Source organism: Equus caballus, chromosome 7, assembly GCF_041296265.1.
Source record: "Equus caballus isolate H_3958 breed thoroughbred chromosome 7, TB-T2T, whole genome shotgun sequence".
NCBI lineage: Eukaryota > Metazoa > Chordata > Mammalia > Perissodactyla > Equidae > Equus > Equus caballus.
In genome coordinates, this window is record NC_091690.1 from 338,890 (window position 1) to 353,917 (window position 15,028).

The 15,028-nt window shown below is 63.8% G+C and overlaps 2 long non-coding RNA genes across 2 annotated transcripts; both read left to right on the forward strand.

The window, feature by feature from the left end:
• The first annotated feature begins 6,661 nt into the window (after positions 1-6,661).
• Positions 6,662-13,178, forward strand: LOC138924924 (uncharacterized). The gene is made up of 3 exons (XR_011440294.1): positions 6,662-6,858; positions 11,166-11,218; positions 11,362-13,178. It is a non-coding gene; the product is annotated as an uncharacterized lncRNA (long non-coding RNA).
• On the forward strand, positions 7,076-8,945 carry LOC138924925 (uncharacterized). The gene is made up of 2 exons (XR_011440295.1): positions 7,076-7,416; positions 7,759-8,945. It is a non-coding gene; the product is annotated as an uncharacterized lncRNA (long non-coding RNA).
• Positions 13,179-15,028: the final 1,850 nt, after the last annotated feature.

Here is a 15,028-nt window from a genome sequence, read left to right on the forward strand (position 1 = left end):
CCAGCGCGGTCCCTCCCCCATCCCCGCATCCTCCCCCCCTCCCCCCGTCCCTCCTCCCATCCCCGCATCCTCCCCATCATCCCACCCCCGTCCCCGCATCCTCCCCGCATCCTCCCCATCATCCCACCCCCGTCCCCGCATCCTGCCCGCATCCTCCCCATCATCCCACCCCCGTCCCCGCCTCCTCCCCGCATCCTCCCCATCATCCCTCCCCCATCCCCGCATCCTGCTCGCATCCTCCCGGACCCCCGCCGTCCCCTCCCCGTCTCCCGGCGCCGCCTCGGCTGTTCGCCCCGCAGCCGCCAGAGGGCGCGGCGAGCCCGAGTCGCCGTCCCCGCTCCGCCCGCAGCCGCGCGGCCCCCACGTCCCTCCCTCGGGAGGCCGCGCCCCCCGTCCACCGCCTCCTGCGCCCTGGCTTTGCGCTGGCTGTTCCCTCTGCAGGGACGCTCTTCCCACTGCGGTCACCACCCGGGTCTCTATTCAAGCGCCCTTCCCAGCCGCGTCTCCCCCGCCCCCCACCCCCTGCGGCCCCCTCGGCGCGAACCTCTAGCCCGCCTATGGTCCCCGTTGACTCCGGTCCCTCACCGCCCCGCCGCCGCCTCCGTCCTCTCCTCGTCTTCCTCGGGCTCGAGGCGCGGTCCTGCCCCGGGGCCTTTGCACGGCCGCGCCCTCTGCCCACACGCTCTGCGCCAGAGCAGCCGCCGCAGGGCCCGGTCAGCCGCCTGCAGGGCGCGCGGGTTGGCGTCTCAGGCTGGCATCGGGGACGGGACCCTCTCTGGGCTCAGGGTCCCCCACACCCACCTCACTGCTAACACAGGTCACCCCATCTGCTGCCGGCCAGGCCCAGCACACAGCAGGTGCCCAATAAATGTGCTGGATGGAGGGATGGAGCCGGGTCCCCAGGGCGGCTGCCCGTCTGGCCTCCCTCCCGTCTGTTTACAGGGGCACGTTTCCAGCCCCACAGCTGGGCCAGGGCGGGGGTCGAGGGACCGTGGAGTCCGGGGTGACCAGCGCTGGCACCCGGGAGTGACCGAGTGGGGCCTGGAGGCTGCTGTGGAGACATGTTCTGTGCACCCAGCACCTCTATCTGCTTCCAGAACATTCCATCCCCCCAAAAAGCAACCCCGTCCCCATCAGCATCACCCCCACCCCCTCCCCAGCCCCTGGCCTCCGCGAGCGCGCTCTCTGTCTGTGGATCGGCCTGTTCTGGATGTTTCCCGTCAACGGGGTCACACGCCGTGTGTCCTTCTGTGTCTGCTTCTCTCCCTGAGCGTCGTGTGTGCAGGTCCGTCCACGTGCAGCCGTGTCAGGGCCTCGCTCCTCTTCACAGCTGCGTGATACTCCAGCGTGTGGGGGGACAGGTTCCCTTTGTCCATGCAGCTGTCGGTGGACACTCGGGTTGTGTCCACTCTGGCTGTTGTGACTCGTGCTGCCGTGAACACACATGTGCAGGTCCGTGTGGACGTGGGGGCCTCGCTCTGCCCTCACCCGTGTGTCCCCATCTGGGCCCCGTCCTCAGGCTGCCAGCACCTGGTAAACGAGGTGCCACTCAGCACAAGGATGGAGCGGAGGGCGTGGGGTCCCAGGCTGGGGTCCCGCTGGGCGGCTCGTGGCTCCTCTGAGCCTCAGTTGCCTCATCTGTAAAACGGGGACGACAGGAAAACAGCCCGGAGGCTCCTCAAGAAGCTGCGAGTGGTCGTGAGATCCAGCACTTCCACCCCCAGGTCTGCGCCCCGAGGAGCTGACGGCATGTCCACAGCAGCAGATTCACCGCAGCCAAAGCTGGACGCGGCCCACGTGCCTGCAAATGGGCGAGCGAATGAACAGTGCGGCCCATCCACATGGGGGAATATTACGCAGCCACGAAAAGGAGGGGAGCCCCAATTCATGCCGTAATGTGGGCGAACCTTCAGAAAATGATGGTCGGCAGGAGAATCCAGACACAGAAGGAGAAACGCCGTCTGACTCCAGCCCCATCAGGCCCCCGGACCAGGCGAATCCACCGGGAGAGACGAGGAACCCCAGTTACCTGGGACGGGCGGAGGGGGACGGGGTGGCCGCTAACGGGCTCGGGACTTCCTTCCGAGGTGACAAAATGCCCTGGAATCGGATGGTGGCAACGGTGGCACAAAACTCTGAATATACCAGAAACCACCAATTGATCCGCTTTGAAAGCGTGAATTTGATGACGTGCGGTTTCATCTCAGTGAAAACAAGATGCTTCCGGAACTTTCTCAACACGAGCTCCCCCGTTCTGCCTTCTGATCGGCAATGGCGGGGAGTCCCCGTTGCTCCAGGTCCTGGCCGACACCTGGCGGGGTGGATATTTTTGGTTTCTGCCATTCTTGGGGTGCACAGGGGCTCCCCACTGGGATTTGAATCTGCCCTTCCCTGTGGGCAGGCGACTCGAGTATGGAGCCCATTTTCATTGCCGTTGGGGGTCTTTCTTCAGAAGCTGCTTGATCAAGCCTGGCCCATTTCCTTAAGCTGTTTTTCTTTGTCATTGATTTGTGAGAGTTCTTTACATATTCTGGACCCACATCCCTGGTCGGGTTACGACCGACCGCGAGCATCTCCTCCCAGGCTGCGCTTTCCTGTTTGACTCTCCCGGTGGTGTATTTGGACAAACCAACTTGTTTAAAATAAAAAGCTAAATGTTTTAATTAGAAATAAATCCGATGGGCAGGGCGGCTCAGGGCCTGAGTCATCGAGGACACAGTCGGCCAACAGCAGCGTCAGCATCTCCACGGGGAGGAGGGCGGAGGCGACAGGACTGGCGTCGCACACAGATAAAGAGACCGAGGTTCCCAGAGGCCCCCTGACTCGTCCTGGGTCACCTGAGGCAGCAGCCCTGCCCCTGACGTGAGTGGAAGCCGGGGATGGATGTTTCCGGAAGACACGGCCCCCGGCCCCACTCAGGGTGTTTCTGGGCAGATCTGCAGATTTGGCACAAAATCCTCAATTTCGACTTACAAAACCTCGTTTCCTGCCAAGTCGAAGGGAAGAGGCCGGGGACGGGGCGGCCGCTGTTTACGTCTGGTCTACGCGGGGCGGCGGCCGCGATGGCTCGTCCGCTCACACGGGGGGCAGTGACATCGCGGGACGTCCACCGCGGGCGGGCAGGGCTGGCCGTTCTGGGCGCTAACTATCCGAGGGCTCGAAATTCTACCCGCGGGGTTTATGCCCCAAAGAAATGAAAATATGTGTCCGACCCAAACCCCGTGCCCGAGCGTCCACAGCAGCACGCGTCACGGCGCCCAAAGGTGGAAAGCGTCCGTCACTCGCGGACGGATAAACAAGATGCGCACCGGGGGGAAACCGAGGCAGGAGGCTGTGCGAGGAAGGAGCGGGGAGGGGAGGGGAAGCCGCGTCAGAACCCGGAGGAGGCCGGGGCGTCAAATCCACGCGAGATGGCGTGTGGCGGTCGGTGATGGCCTGACCCGTGTGACGACAGAGCGGGGAAACTGAGGCTCCGGGAGCTGACGGATCCACTTGTGGCCAAGGAATGGGGGCTGCAGAGGTGCGTCGGCCACCTGATCCCAGAGCGTCACTCGCCACCCGGCCAGGAGCCAACGACGGGACGCGGGTGCCCCCTGCGTGTGGCATCGACGCCGAGCCGCTCAGACTGCGGGGAACTGAGTCCCGGGGGACCCGGTCGGCCTGGACCCCTCCTGCCTCTCGTCCTCTGACCCCGGGGAGGCCCCGACCCCAAAGGGCAGGGCGTCCTTGCAGCCTCAGTCTGTCCACCTGAGATGGACGGGGAGACCCTGACTCGGCGGCTGCGACGGGGCCAGGAGGGGACGTGAGGAGGGGGAGGCGCCTGGGGAGCCGGGAAACTGAGTCCCCACCTGCTTGTCCCCCGGGGTTCACTGGTTCGGATCCCGGGTGTGGACATGGCACTGCTTGTCAAGCCATGCTGTGGCAGGCGCCCCACATATAAAGTAGAGGAAGATGGGCACGGATGTGAGCTCAGGGCCAGTCTTCCTCAGCAAAAAAAAAAAAAAAAAAAAAAGACTATACCAGAAACCATTGAATTGCATAATTAATTTTTTCTGCATAATTTAAAAACATGCCTTTACTAATTTTTGGCACAAGTTAATTTTCACGCACACAGAGGGTGTAAAGACGCGTCTGCTCCGACTCGTTCCCACCGTCCTTCTCTCTGGGAGCAAACACTCTTATTTTTCCACACTTTTCCCCAGCCTTATCGAGCTGTGACTGACAGATAACGCCGTCTGTATTTGAGGCGGAACGTGATGGTCAGCGTGTGTAAACGTTGTGACGTGCCCCCCACAACGAGGCCTGTTTCTCGGGGGGAGAACACAGAAGATCTGCTCCCGGCACGTTTCAAGCACCAGGTACAGGCCTCGAGCCCGTGCAGCAGGCCGCAGAACTGTTTTCTTATAACCGGAAGGTCGTGCCTGCGACCGCGTCTCCCGTCTCCCCGTCCGCAGCCCCGGTGACACCGTTCCCCTCTCTGGCCCCATGAGCTCAAGTTCTTAGATTCCACACGTAAGGCAGACGGGGCGGAATTTGTCTTTCTCTGTCCAACTCATTTCACTGAGCATCACGCCCTGCAGGTCGGTCCATGTTGCGGGAAATGGGAGGGTTTCGGTCTTGTTCATGGCTGCGTAGTATTCCGCTGTGCACACACCCACCACGTCTTTATCCGCTTGAATCCCCCCTCGATGGGCACTTGGGCTGTTTCCACGTCCTGCTGTCGTGAGTAGCGCTGCAGTGGACACGGGGCTCACGTGTCTGTCTGAATCCTGTCTCTCTGGATAAATACCCAGAAGCGGGCCTGCCAGACGGTACAGTATTCCCATCTTTAACGTTTTGAGGAATCTCCCACCCTGTCTCCCACGGCGCCCGCCCCAGCGCACGTTCCCACCAGCCGGGCACAGGCTTCGCCTTCTCCGCGTCCTCGCCGGCCCTGGTGTTCGTCCCCCTCAACGCCTGGGCCCACGGGTGTCTCCATTTCCAGAGGGTCCTGTGGTTGGAATCGCGCACGTCTAACCTCCTCAGACCGGCTCCCTTCGCTTCCTCACGTGCGTTGAAGGCTCCTCCGCGTCTTCCCGTGGCGTTAGGCTCGTTTCTCTTTCTCGCTGAATGACGTTCCGTGGTCTGGACGGACCGCAGTCCGTTTGTCCGTCCTCCACCGCAGCGCATCTCGGCTGCTCCCCGTGTGACCAGCTGTGAGTAAACCGGGGGAACATCCGTGAGCGGGTTCGTGTGTGGACATCACCCTCTTTTCCCTCCTCAGAGCCCGGGCCTCCCGGGGTGGGGGTCTCACTGAATTCTGTGTCCCCCAGACCGTCCGTCTCACCAGGGATCCTGTGAAGGCGGGGACAGCGGCCTCCCGGCTCCCGTTGTGCCCACGTCTGACCCCGACGGCGGCTGGAGGTCGGGGTCGGACAGATCTCGCTTCGAGAAGCAGCATCTCCGAGCTGAGTGACCTTGGAGACTGACCCTGGGCCTCAGTTTCCCCAGCTGCAGGGAGGCCTGGAGGAGAGGGCCAAAGAGGCTGCCAGTGCGCCTGCAGTCCCAGCACGGGCCTCCCCCCCAGCTCCTCCTCTCCTCCAGGCAGAAAATGCTGGAAAGGAGCCACCGGGCCGGCCGCAGGTGGACTCACAGCCGCCTGGTCCTCTCTCCTCAGGGACAGCGGCCCCGACTCAGGGAAGCGGGGCCCCAAGCACCCCCGGCAGGTTTTTCCAGCCGTGAGTCCAACGTGGTAACTCACCGCGGGGCTGCCCGAACTTGCCCAGGTTTCCCGCTCTCCCTCCTGCGCACCCAGCTCTCCACCGATGCGCACGCGCCCTGCGGTCTGACGCGCACCCAGCCCGGCCACAGGGCGGGTCCCAACCCCGTGCTCCAGGCTCCGTCCACACGGGGGAAGAATCCTGGTCACGGTGGGAACAAGGTAAACGGGGCCGAAGCTGCAGAAAAGGGCGGGTCCTCCCCAACCGGACGGAAGGCACCACCAGCACCCACAGCTCCGCCGTCTACACCCGAATGACCAAAGCCAGGCGTTCAGACAAAACTGTGTCCACAGGGCCGGCCTGTCCACCTCCGAGGTCCCACTGTGTGCCCGACGCTGGGGACAGAAATGTGGACTCTGGGTGACAACGGTCAGGGGCTGCGGGGGCGAATCCAGCAAGGACCCGGGGGGGACTTTGACCCCCTCGGTTTCCTCCCAGCGAAGCCCAGCTCTTCACAGTGTCGCCGGGTCCCCCGTCCTTTCCCCTCCCCCGGGGCAGGGCCTCATGTGCAGCTGGAGCCAGCCTGACCTGCAGGCCACAGAAATCCCCCTCCCCTTCCTCCTCAGCGGGAAGGTAGACGTTCTGACGGGCCGGGGCGCCCGTGGGGTCTCGCAGGCCGGCCAGACCCTCAGGCGCACGCCCCCCACAGTGCGGGGTCTCCGGGGGGACGGCCTGGGCGGCGCTGGAATGTTCCCTGGCTCCCAGGACTTGCTCAAAGTCCCCGGAGGCTGGCGGCCAGCAGAATCCAGAGGGAACAGGACTCCCGGGGCGGCTGATTTAAAAGCAACAAACAAACACCGGGCAGGAGGCAGGAACGCACGGAATGTGCCCGTCCCTCCGGGTGGGGCCTCCGGGGTCTCGGGGTGGGGGGAGGCCCTCGCGGTTGGAATCCTTCCAGGCCCAGGTCGGAAAGGAACCGCCATGGAAGGTTCCGGAGACGAGAGGTTCACAGGGGGAAATCGGCGCGAAGGCCACAGGCTGGCGGGAGCCTTGGCCCGGCCGTGTCCCCGCGTCCCCACCGGAACCTCGCACAATACGTGGAAATGACACAGAACATTCCGGAGCCCAGAGGCCGGCTTTGGAGAGAGCGCGAGTCCCGGTGGGTCTGTTTTCGTTGTTGGACCCAGTTTATCTTCGGAGAAGGGAAGTCGCCCAGCAAACAAGGGGCGGGGCCTGCGCAGGGCGCCCACCTCATTCTAGAACTTTCCGCCGGGGACGACGCCCCGGGAATTCAGAGCCTGTTGGCGATAGAGGAGCCTGGGGCGGGCGGGGGGCCGTCTGTGCGTTTCTCTAAAGAATAACGACGCCGGGCTTCCGGGAAAGACAAACAGCGGCCGCCGCGGCCTTTCTGGGGTTTTCTCGTTTGTCCGGCTCTGCTGGGCCCGGGGCGTCGGCGGGTCGGGTCGCGGCCAGCTGGGCGGGGAGGGGCTCCCGGCTCGCCTGGAATGCGGGGTTGGGGCCGCCAGAAACTCCCGGAAACGCCCGCAGGCGCCTGTGCCCCGCGGGCCTGAGCAGCTCCGAGCAGCCGCACCTCCTCCCGCTCCAGACGGCCTTCTGGGGGCTTCCGTCCGTCCGTCCGTCTGGGCGGGTGGGCCGCGCGCCCCAGACCGGGGAGGTGCTGGTGCCGCCGAGCTGGACAGGGAAGGGGCTCGAAAGGGTGGGTTGTGTGTTGGGTTTTATCACGATTTTTAGAAAGTGACGTTTCAGAAGAAATGATGACGCCACCCGGGAAGTTTCAGGACGTAAACTCGGGGGGAAACGGGGCTGAGAACCTGCTGAGTGGGGAGCGCGCTCGCTTCGGGCAACGGGCTGAAGCTACGAAAATAAAACCTAATGACCTGGTTGGCGTCACAGCATCCCAGACGCGCGGCTGCTTCTCCTCTGCCCTCCACTCGACTCTTAAACCTTTTCCCACACGAGCCTGGGAGACGGAGGTGGTTTTGGGGGCCGGCCCGGTGGCGCAGCGGTTAAGTTCGCACGTTCTGTTTTGGCGGCCCAGGGTTTGCTGGTTCGGATCCCGGGTGTGGACATGGCACCACTCATCGAGCCATGCTGTGGTAGGCGTCCCACATAGAAAGTAGAGGAGGATGGGCACGGATGTGAGCTCAGGGCCAGTCTTCCTCAGCAAAAAAAAAAAAAAAACCCAAAGATGGAAGATGTGGAACCGCAGGGAGCACGAGGCCACCTGAGAAAAGTCGACAGTGACTGCGTCACCCGCAGATTCCGGGGTTGAAGACAGACGTGGAAAGCGTCTGGAAGCAAAGAGCGCGGATGAGGAACAGCGGGAACCTGTGGAACGCGCCGCGAGGTTCGCCCTTGGTTCTGGGTCCATGTGGATTTCGTACAAAGATGATTAGTAACTTTTAGGAACACGTGGGAACTGTTGGCACCACCCCAGTTACAGATTCAGTGTCTGTGTCTAGACTGACGCCTGCAGCCTACGTCTGTCTGCATAGACACGTGTGTGGACAGACGTGTGTGTGTTGGACACGCGTGTGGGTGGACATGTGTGTGGGTGGACACGGCCGTCCGTCCATGGGCACCGGGGTCGTGTCCACCTTCTGCCCGTCGTGAATCCCGCTGCTGTGGACGCGTGTGAACAGCTTCTCGTGTGGACGCAGGTTTTCAGGGTTTTTCTCCATTTCCACCCGGGAGGAGAATTGCTGGGCCACACGGTCCTCCCGCGTCTGCCCATCTGAGGGTCGGCGGCCGGGCGGCGGTTCTGAGGCCCGGGCCAGGCGCGTCCGGCCGTGAAGACGGCGGCAGGAACGACATCCCGGCCCGACTCATGGATGTGAGCGGCTGCGCGGAGCCCGGAGAACTTTCCGCTGTGATGCGGGGGCTGCTGCGCCGGTGCAGGTGGGGGTGGGGCCGCGATGGTCTCCCGTCACCCTCGCGTCTGCCCTCCTCCGCGAGGGGCGGCTCAGATGCCTGTCCGCGTGTTCGGCCCGGGGTGGGGGGCCGGGCCTGTGCTGGTCGTCACCCCCAGGCCACCGGAGCCGCTGCTGCGCGACGTGAGCTGGGGTGTCCGGTTCCCGCCATGAACTATTGATGCGGCGGCGTCTCCCCCTCGCGGCTCCGTCTCGGGTTTCGCGTGTCGCCCGTTGTGAAACCCGAGGGCCGCTCTGTCCTGGCCCCGCTGGGCCCTCTGGGGCGCACGTTCCTCCCTCTGCACCTGGATCCTTCCAGAACCAGGACCCCATGTCGCCCCCGAAACGGAGGCCCGACCTCCAGGGGTCACAGCTGCAGGTGACCCCGGGGGCTTTAATTTAACCCCGCGGGCTGCTGGGTTGTCTCCGGGGGCGTCCTGAGCGCTGTGTGGGGTGAGCAGCGTTCCCAGCCCCCCCCAACTGGATGCCGGGAGCTCCCGCGTGTGACGACCACAGACGTCCCCAGACAAGACGGAGGGTCTGAGTGGACCAGGCCGGGTGCGGGGGTCTGCTCCCCGGCGAGCGAGGAGTGGGGTCTCTGCGCCCCCGTCCTGGCTGGTGTCCCCGGCCCGTGACCCCATGGCTGGCGGGCGCCGGGGGAGCAGATGGTGGCCGGATCGCTTTCGGCCCGGCTCACGTTCCCCGTCCAGGTCGGGACGGCTTCCTCCTCATCAATTTTGCACGGCGTGGAGGCAGCCGGCCGCGTCCTGTCTCCGGGCAGCGGTCCCGGCCTGACGCAGCCGTCTGCCCCGCCGGCCCCAGAAGCCGGCAAAGCTTGAGAAAGGGGACGAGACCCTCGGTGGTCGGCAGAATAACAACCCCAAAGGCGTCCCCGTCCCGGTCCTGGGCCTGTGGCTGTGCCACATCACGGGGCAGAGGGGTCGGGGGTCGGGACACGGGTGCACCTTGTGGGCACCTGATTCAAACCAATGGGTTCGCTCGTCCACCGTCGAGGCCCCAGCGGCCCTGACCCCTCCCTTCCCACCTTTCGTTCCTGTGTTTCCTGCTGGGCCCATCGTGGCTGCCAGGGCAGCTGCCCTCAGTCGCGAGTCCGTCTCCGTCGTCCCCGCACACCCAGGGCCCGGCCGAGTCCTGACGTGACCACAGACCTTTAGGGCCCGGGGTCTGAGGCTCCGCCACCAGCTTGACAGAAAGACCCCTGGCCCACCATCCGCGTGGGCTGCACATGGCAGCCCCTCCCGAGGGCGGTGCAGAGGGGGGACCCCAACGTAGGGGCCCGAGCAGCCCCCCCCAGGAGGTCAGGGACCCCCAGCAGCGAGGAGCCACGTGGACGGCAGGGCACATACCCCGGAGGTCTTCCTCCCGATAACCTATTGCCCTTCAGTGGGTCCCGAGAAAACAGGAGATGGACCCCAGGGAGGGCGTCCTGCCCACTCCTGCCCAGTGCCTCTTCCGATGGCCCCGGGAGCCCATGCGAGGGACGTCACAGGAACCGTCCCGATGGCGTCCCGGGACAGACGAGGACATCAGGGGAAACTGAGGAAATTCACCAGTACAGACAGACGGGGGGAGACGTGGAGAAATTGGAGCCCTCGACGAGGCCGGTGGGGACGTGAACGGGCGGCCGCCACGGACAACAGGCCGGGGGCCCCTCAAAGGGTGGCGGGCGGCTCCACGGCTGGGTGTCCGTCGTGGGCTGATTCTGTCACTGACCCCCAGGACCCCTGAGGGGACCTTCCTGGAAACGGGTTTTCCGGAGGTGACCTGCTGCACCGAGGGCCTCGGGGGGACGGAGTCCCGTACGGCGGGCGTCCTTACAGACGGGAGACGAGGACGAGGACACACACTGAGGACACGGGGGCCGGCCGTCCACACGCGGGGGAGACGGGGCTCAGTGGGAACTGGCCCTGCCGACACCGGGACCTCGGACGTCCAGCCTCCGGCACCGAGAGGGAGGAAGCGTCTGCAGCCGCGGGAAACTAGTGACGGCGTTTGTCCAGGAGCAACAGAAGCCACGTGCACACGAAACCCGCACACACGTGTTCACAGCAGCCGAAACGTGGACACAACCGAGCGTCCATGGACGGGCGACGGATCCACACACGTGTCCCCCCGCACGCTGGAATATTACGCAGCCGTGAAGAGGAGCGAGGCCCTGACACGGCTGCACGTGGACGGACCTGCACACACGACGCTCAGGGAGAGAAGCAGACACAGAAGGACACACGGCGTGTGACCCCATTGACGTGAAACGTCCAGAACAGGCCGATCCACAGACAGAGAGCGGGCTCGTGGGGGCCAGGGGCTGGGGAGGGGGTGGGGGTGATGCTGATGGGGACGGGGCTGCTTTTTGGGGTGACGGAATGTTCCGGAATTAGGGAGATGTTTGCACAACGTTGTTACTGGAAACCATCCAATTGCACAATATAAGCTGCTGAATTGTGATACACAAATCATTTCTCCCTAAAACCTGTTACAAAATTCATTCCTTTGTTGCCTGTTTTAAATACTTCAGACACGCGCACGCGGAGCAGAAGGGGACCAAGCGCGCAGACCGAGAAGTCAGAGGTGAGTGGCCAGAGTCTCGCCCCCCGACTCCCAGGAGTGGGGGGGGTCCTGACTCCGGGGTTCACCGTTCTCTTCATTTCCTCCACTTTCCCCACAAACGCATGCGACCCCGTTGGCGCCCAGGGCTGCTCTGCTTTTTCCAGGCCCACCCTGAGCCGGGCCGGACACCCATCCCCTCGATGGGCAGCTCCAGTGCCCTGTGCCCCCCGGGACGTTCCCTCGGCTGCGACAGAGGGTGGCCCCACCGCGTGGCTTGTCCAGCCCGGCCACGCCTCCAAGACCCTCCACGGCCCCAGGCTGCCGTCCCCTCCGCTCACCCCTTTGGGACCCCACAGACACGCCTCCTCCAGGCAGCTCTCCTGGGTCCCCCCTCCGGCCCCCGCTCCGTCCTCTGTCCCGTCGCCCCAACACTCACGTCCAACAGCAGCGAGATGACCTGCGGTGTGGCCGGACCTCAGCTCTGTGTCGGCCGCCGGCCACAGCCGCCCACGCACGCGGGGCCGGAGAAACCGCCAGGGGCCTTGGATCAGAGGAGGCGGACGTCTGGCTCCTGGGAGGAAGCCCAGCAAAAGGGAGCGCAGAGAAGCTGCCGTCTGCTCCGGCCCGGCCGATGGGACTTCCCGTGGCCACGAAACGATCCCGGGGCCTTGGGGTGGGGTGGCCGCCAGCCCCGAGAATCAGGCCTTTTGTTTCCTTGAAACCATCAGGCGGCCAGCGACCCCTTTATTGCAGATCCGAACGGCAGCAGATTCTGGTTATTCGCAGCCCCTGTGTTTGCGATTCCACCGCCCGTTGAAGTCAGTTTGTATCTATTTGCAAATGTATTTGTGAAGCGTGTTTATACACTTGCAAAACGCATCCTAAGCGGATGCTCTGTCGCTCTCGGGGTCATTCCAGCGGAGAGGAGCCGCCCGAGGCGCCCGTGGCAGAACCAGGCGACGTCGCCTTCTGAAGCCGCTCGGCGTGGACACCAGGGTCCTTTTCACGGCTTATTCGGTGCCGCGTGTTTTCATCTGGCGCTTTTTGTGGGTGATTCCGCCGTGTAAGTGGCCCCCGGGGTCGCGCTGAGGTGCCGGCCGGGGTGCGGAGGAGATGCGTGCGGACACGGCATCCGTCAGGTGTGAGTTAAGCGCCGCTGGCCGTGGGTTCGTGGCTCGCGGATGGACAATATACAGGAAACGAGATGTCTTACGCGGGAACGCACATGACACAGACGACGGATTGACGGGCGGATGGAAATATGGTGACCGCAGGCTCGTGGGACCCTGACCCTGTATTTCCCGCAGGAGCGGGGTGGTCAGTGCTAATTCCGCGTCCGTGGAGGTGTCCCAATTATGCAGCAGTTTGCAAACGGAACGTGCCGTGAGTCCTCAGATCGAGAGAACGTCCCCAGGTCCCCAGCGGTCCCCTCCACCCTTCTTGGCCACTGACTCGCCAGAGTGCCCCGGCCCGGGTTCCAGCGCCATCCGTTGGTTTTGCCCCATCGAGAGCCTCATTCACCTGGAATCCCACAGCGTCTGTTCATGTGTCGGCTTCTTTCCCGTTGCTGCGAGCAGCTGTTCTTTTTCTTTGCTGCGTAGTATTCCACTGTGTGACCTCACCACAAACGATGTCTCTGTTCTGTGGTTGGCAAGCACCTCGGTTCTTTCCAGGGTTTGTCTGTTAGGTTTTTTTTCCAAAAAAGCTGCTGTGGAGATTTCTGTCAAGGCTCTTGTTGACTGTTTTCCCCACGTTTCTCGTGGGTAAACACGTGGGAGCTCGAGCCCCTGGGCTCAGACGAGGTAAACGGGCAAGTTCACGAGAAGCTGCTGAGTGGATTCCAAGGCGGCCGGACCGTCCCTGCCACCAGGGGCGTCTCCAGTTCCGCCCGCCCCGTCCTCGCCTGTGCTTGGCATTTCCACCCTTCGTCTCAGCGATTTCTTCAAAACAGCTTTATTAAATGTAATTCACATGCCATGCAGCTCGCCGTGTAGACGGTACAACTCAGTGCTTTTCAGTACATTCAGGGCGTTGTGCAAACATCACTACGATCAATTTTAGAACATTTCACCACCGGGAAAGAAATGCCTGACATCGGTGGTCACCCCCCACCAGCCCCTGGCCCCCACGAGCCCGCTCTCTGTCTGGGGATCGGCCTGTTCTGGACGTTTCACGTCAATGGGGTCACACGCCGTGTGTCCTTCTGTGTCTGCGTCTCTCCCTGAGCGTCGTGTGTGCAGGTCCGTCCACGTGCAGCCGTGTCAGGGCCTCGCTCCTCGTCACGGCTGCGTCGTGCTCTGGCGTGTGGATGGACACGTGTGTGGATGGACACATGTGTGGGTGGACACGTGTCCAGCTTTGGCTGTCGTGAGTCATGCCGCAGTGGACACGCGTCCGTGCGTGTTTTCAGTTCTCTGGGACACGGAGCCGGGATTGGAGTTGCTGGGTCAGGCGGCAGCTCTGTGCTGCCGGTCCACACGTCCGCCCTCACTGGGACTCACGTGCGCGCGTGCACACACACACACACCCACAGAGGCAGAGCCGCTGGGTCAAGCTGGGGCCAGAACGCTCACTCAACCTCTCTGGTCTTGGAAAAGGAAATGATAGTATTTCCTACTCAGAATGAAAGGGTTAAACAGGAAGGCGTGGAGGGAGGGGCCCAGCTCCCACACTGCGGGCAGGATGGGGGATCTGCCTGGGCTGGGGGTGGGGTGGCCCTGGGGGGGACCTCGAGAGCAGGGTGGGCTCCTGCCAGGGTCTGGACAGATAAGACCACGTGCTGCCCCAGGGCCTGGGGAGGGGAGCTGAGCGGGGATGGGCGTCTGGGGCGAGAGGACCCTTGAGAGGTGACAGGACAATTCGGGGGCTGGACCCTGGGGACCTCCCCCCCCCATCTGGCAGGGACGGGGTCGCCCTGGGGGCTGGGGGGTCAGCCGGCCACAGCAGGCGGCCACAGCGGGCGGGAGGCAGTTCTGACTCGAATATTCTCAGGCCATTCGGTTCGGCCCTGAGTCCCAGGAGGCCCGGGGCCACGCAGCCCGGGGAGGGGACGGCCTTCTCCATCCGCCGCCCCCAGCTCAGTCCAACAGAAATCTGGAAAACGGGTCAGAGGCGGGGAGGGGGGTGTGGAGCGACTCGCTCAGGCCCACACCCCCATCGCTTTTGTAATCAGGGCAACGAGTTAACAAACAGGAGAATAAATTATTCCAAAACTATTCAGGCATCTCCAACTGAAACGCTGAAACGTGGGGGGGCCCACAGGGAGACGGCGGGGGGGTGGTGAGGGAGAGGGGTAAACTGAGGCACCATCCTCCATTGCCATCAGATCCGAGAAGAGGAACGAGGCCCAGCAGCAGGACCCGCACCAGGCCACCCCGCACGCCCCCCTCGCTCCTCCGGGGACAGGGGGACAGTATCGCTTTCAAACTTCTCAGACAATGGCAAGGTGAGCGGGCGGCTCGGCTCGCCCTGAATCATTGATGAGGTGGCAGCTGGCGGGCGGGGGTGGGGGGGGTGGTCGGCTCCTCTGGGACTCGGGGCGCCCTCTAACCGTGAATGCCGGGGGCTCCCCAGACCCGGCCTGGCCATCACGAAGGGCCTGCTGGCAGCCCATTGTTGGGGTCCCGGCTTCAGACGGTGTCGTGGGCGGACTGGGGGCCCCCAAAACAATGCATCCACATCCCAGTCCCCAAACCTGTGAGCACGATTCTTGGAAAAGGGCCTTTGCAGGCGTGATTAGGGGTCTTGAGACGACATCGTCCTGGAGTGTCCGCGTGGCCCCAAACCCAGGGACAAATGTCCCCTTTAGAGACACGGGGAGAAGGGACAGAG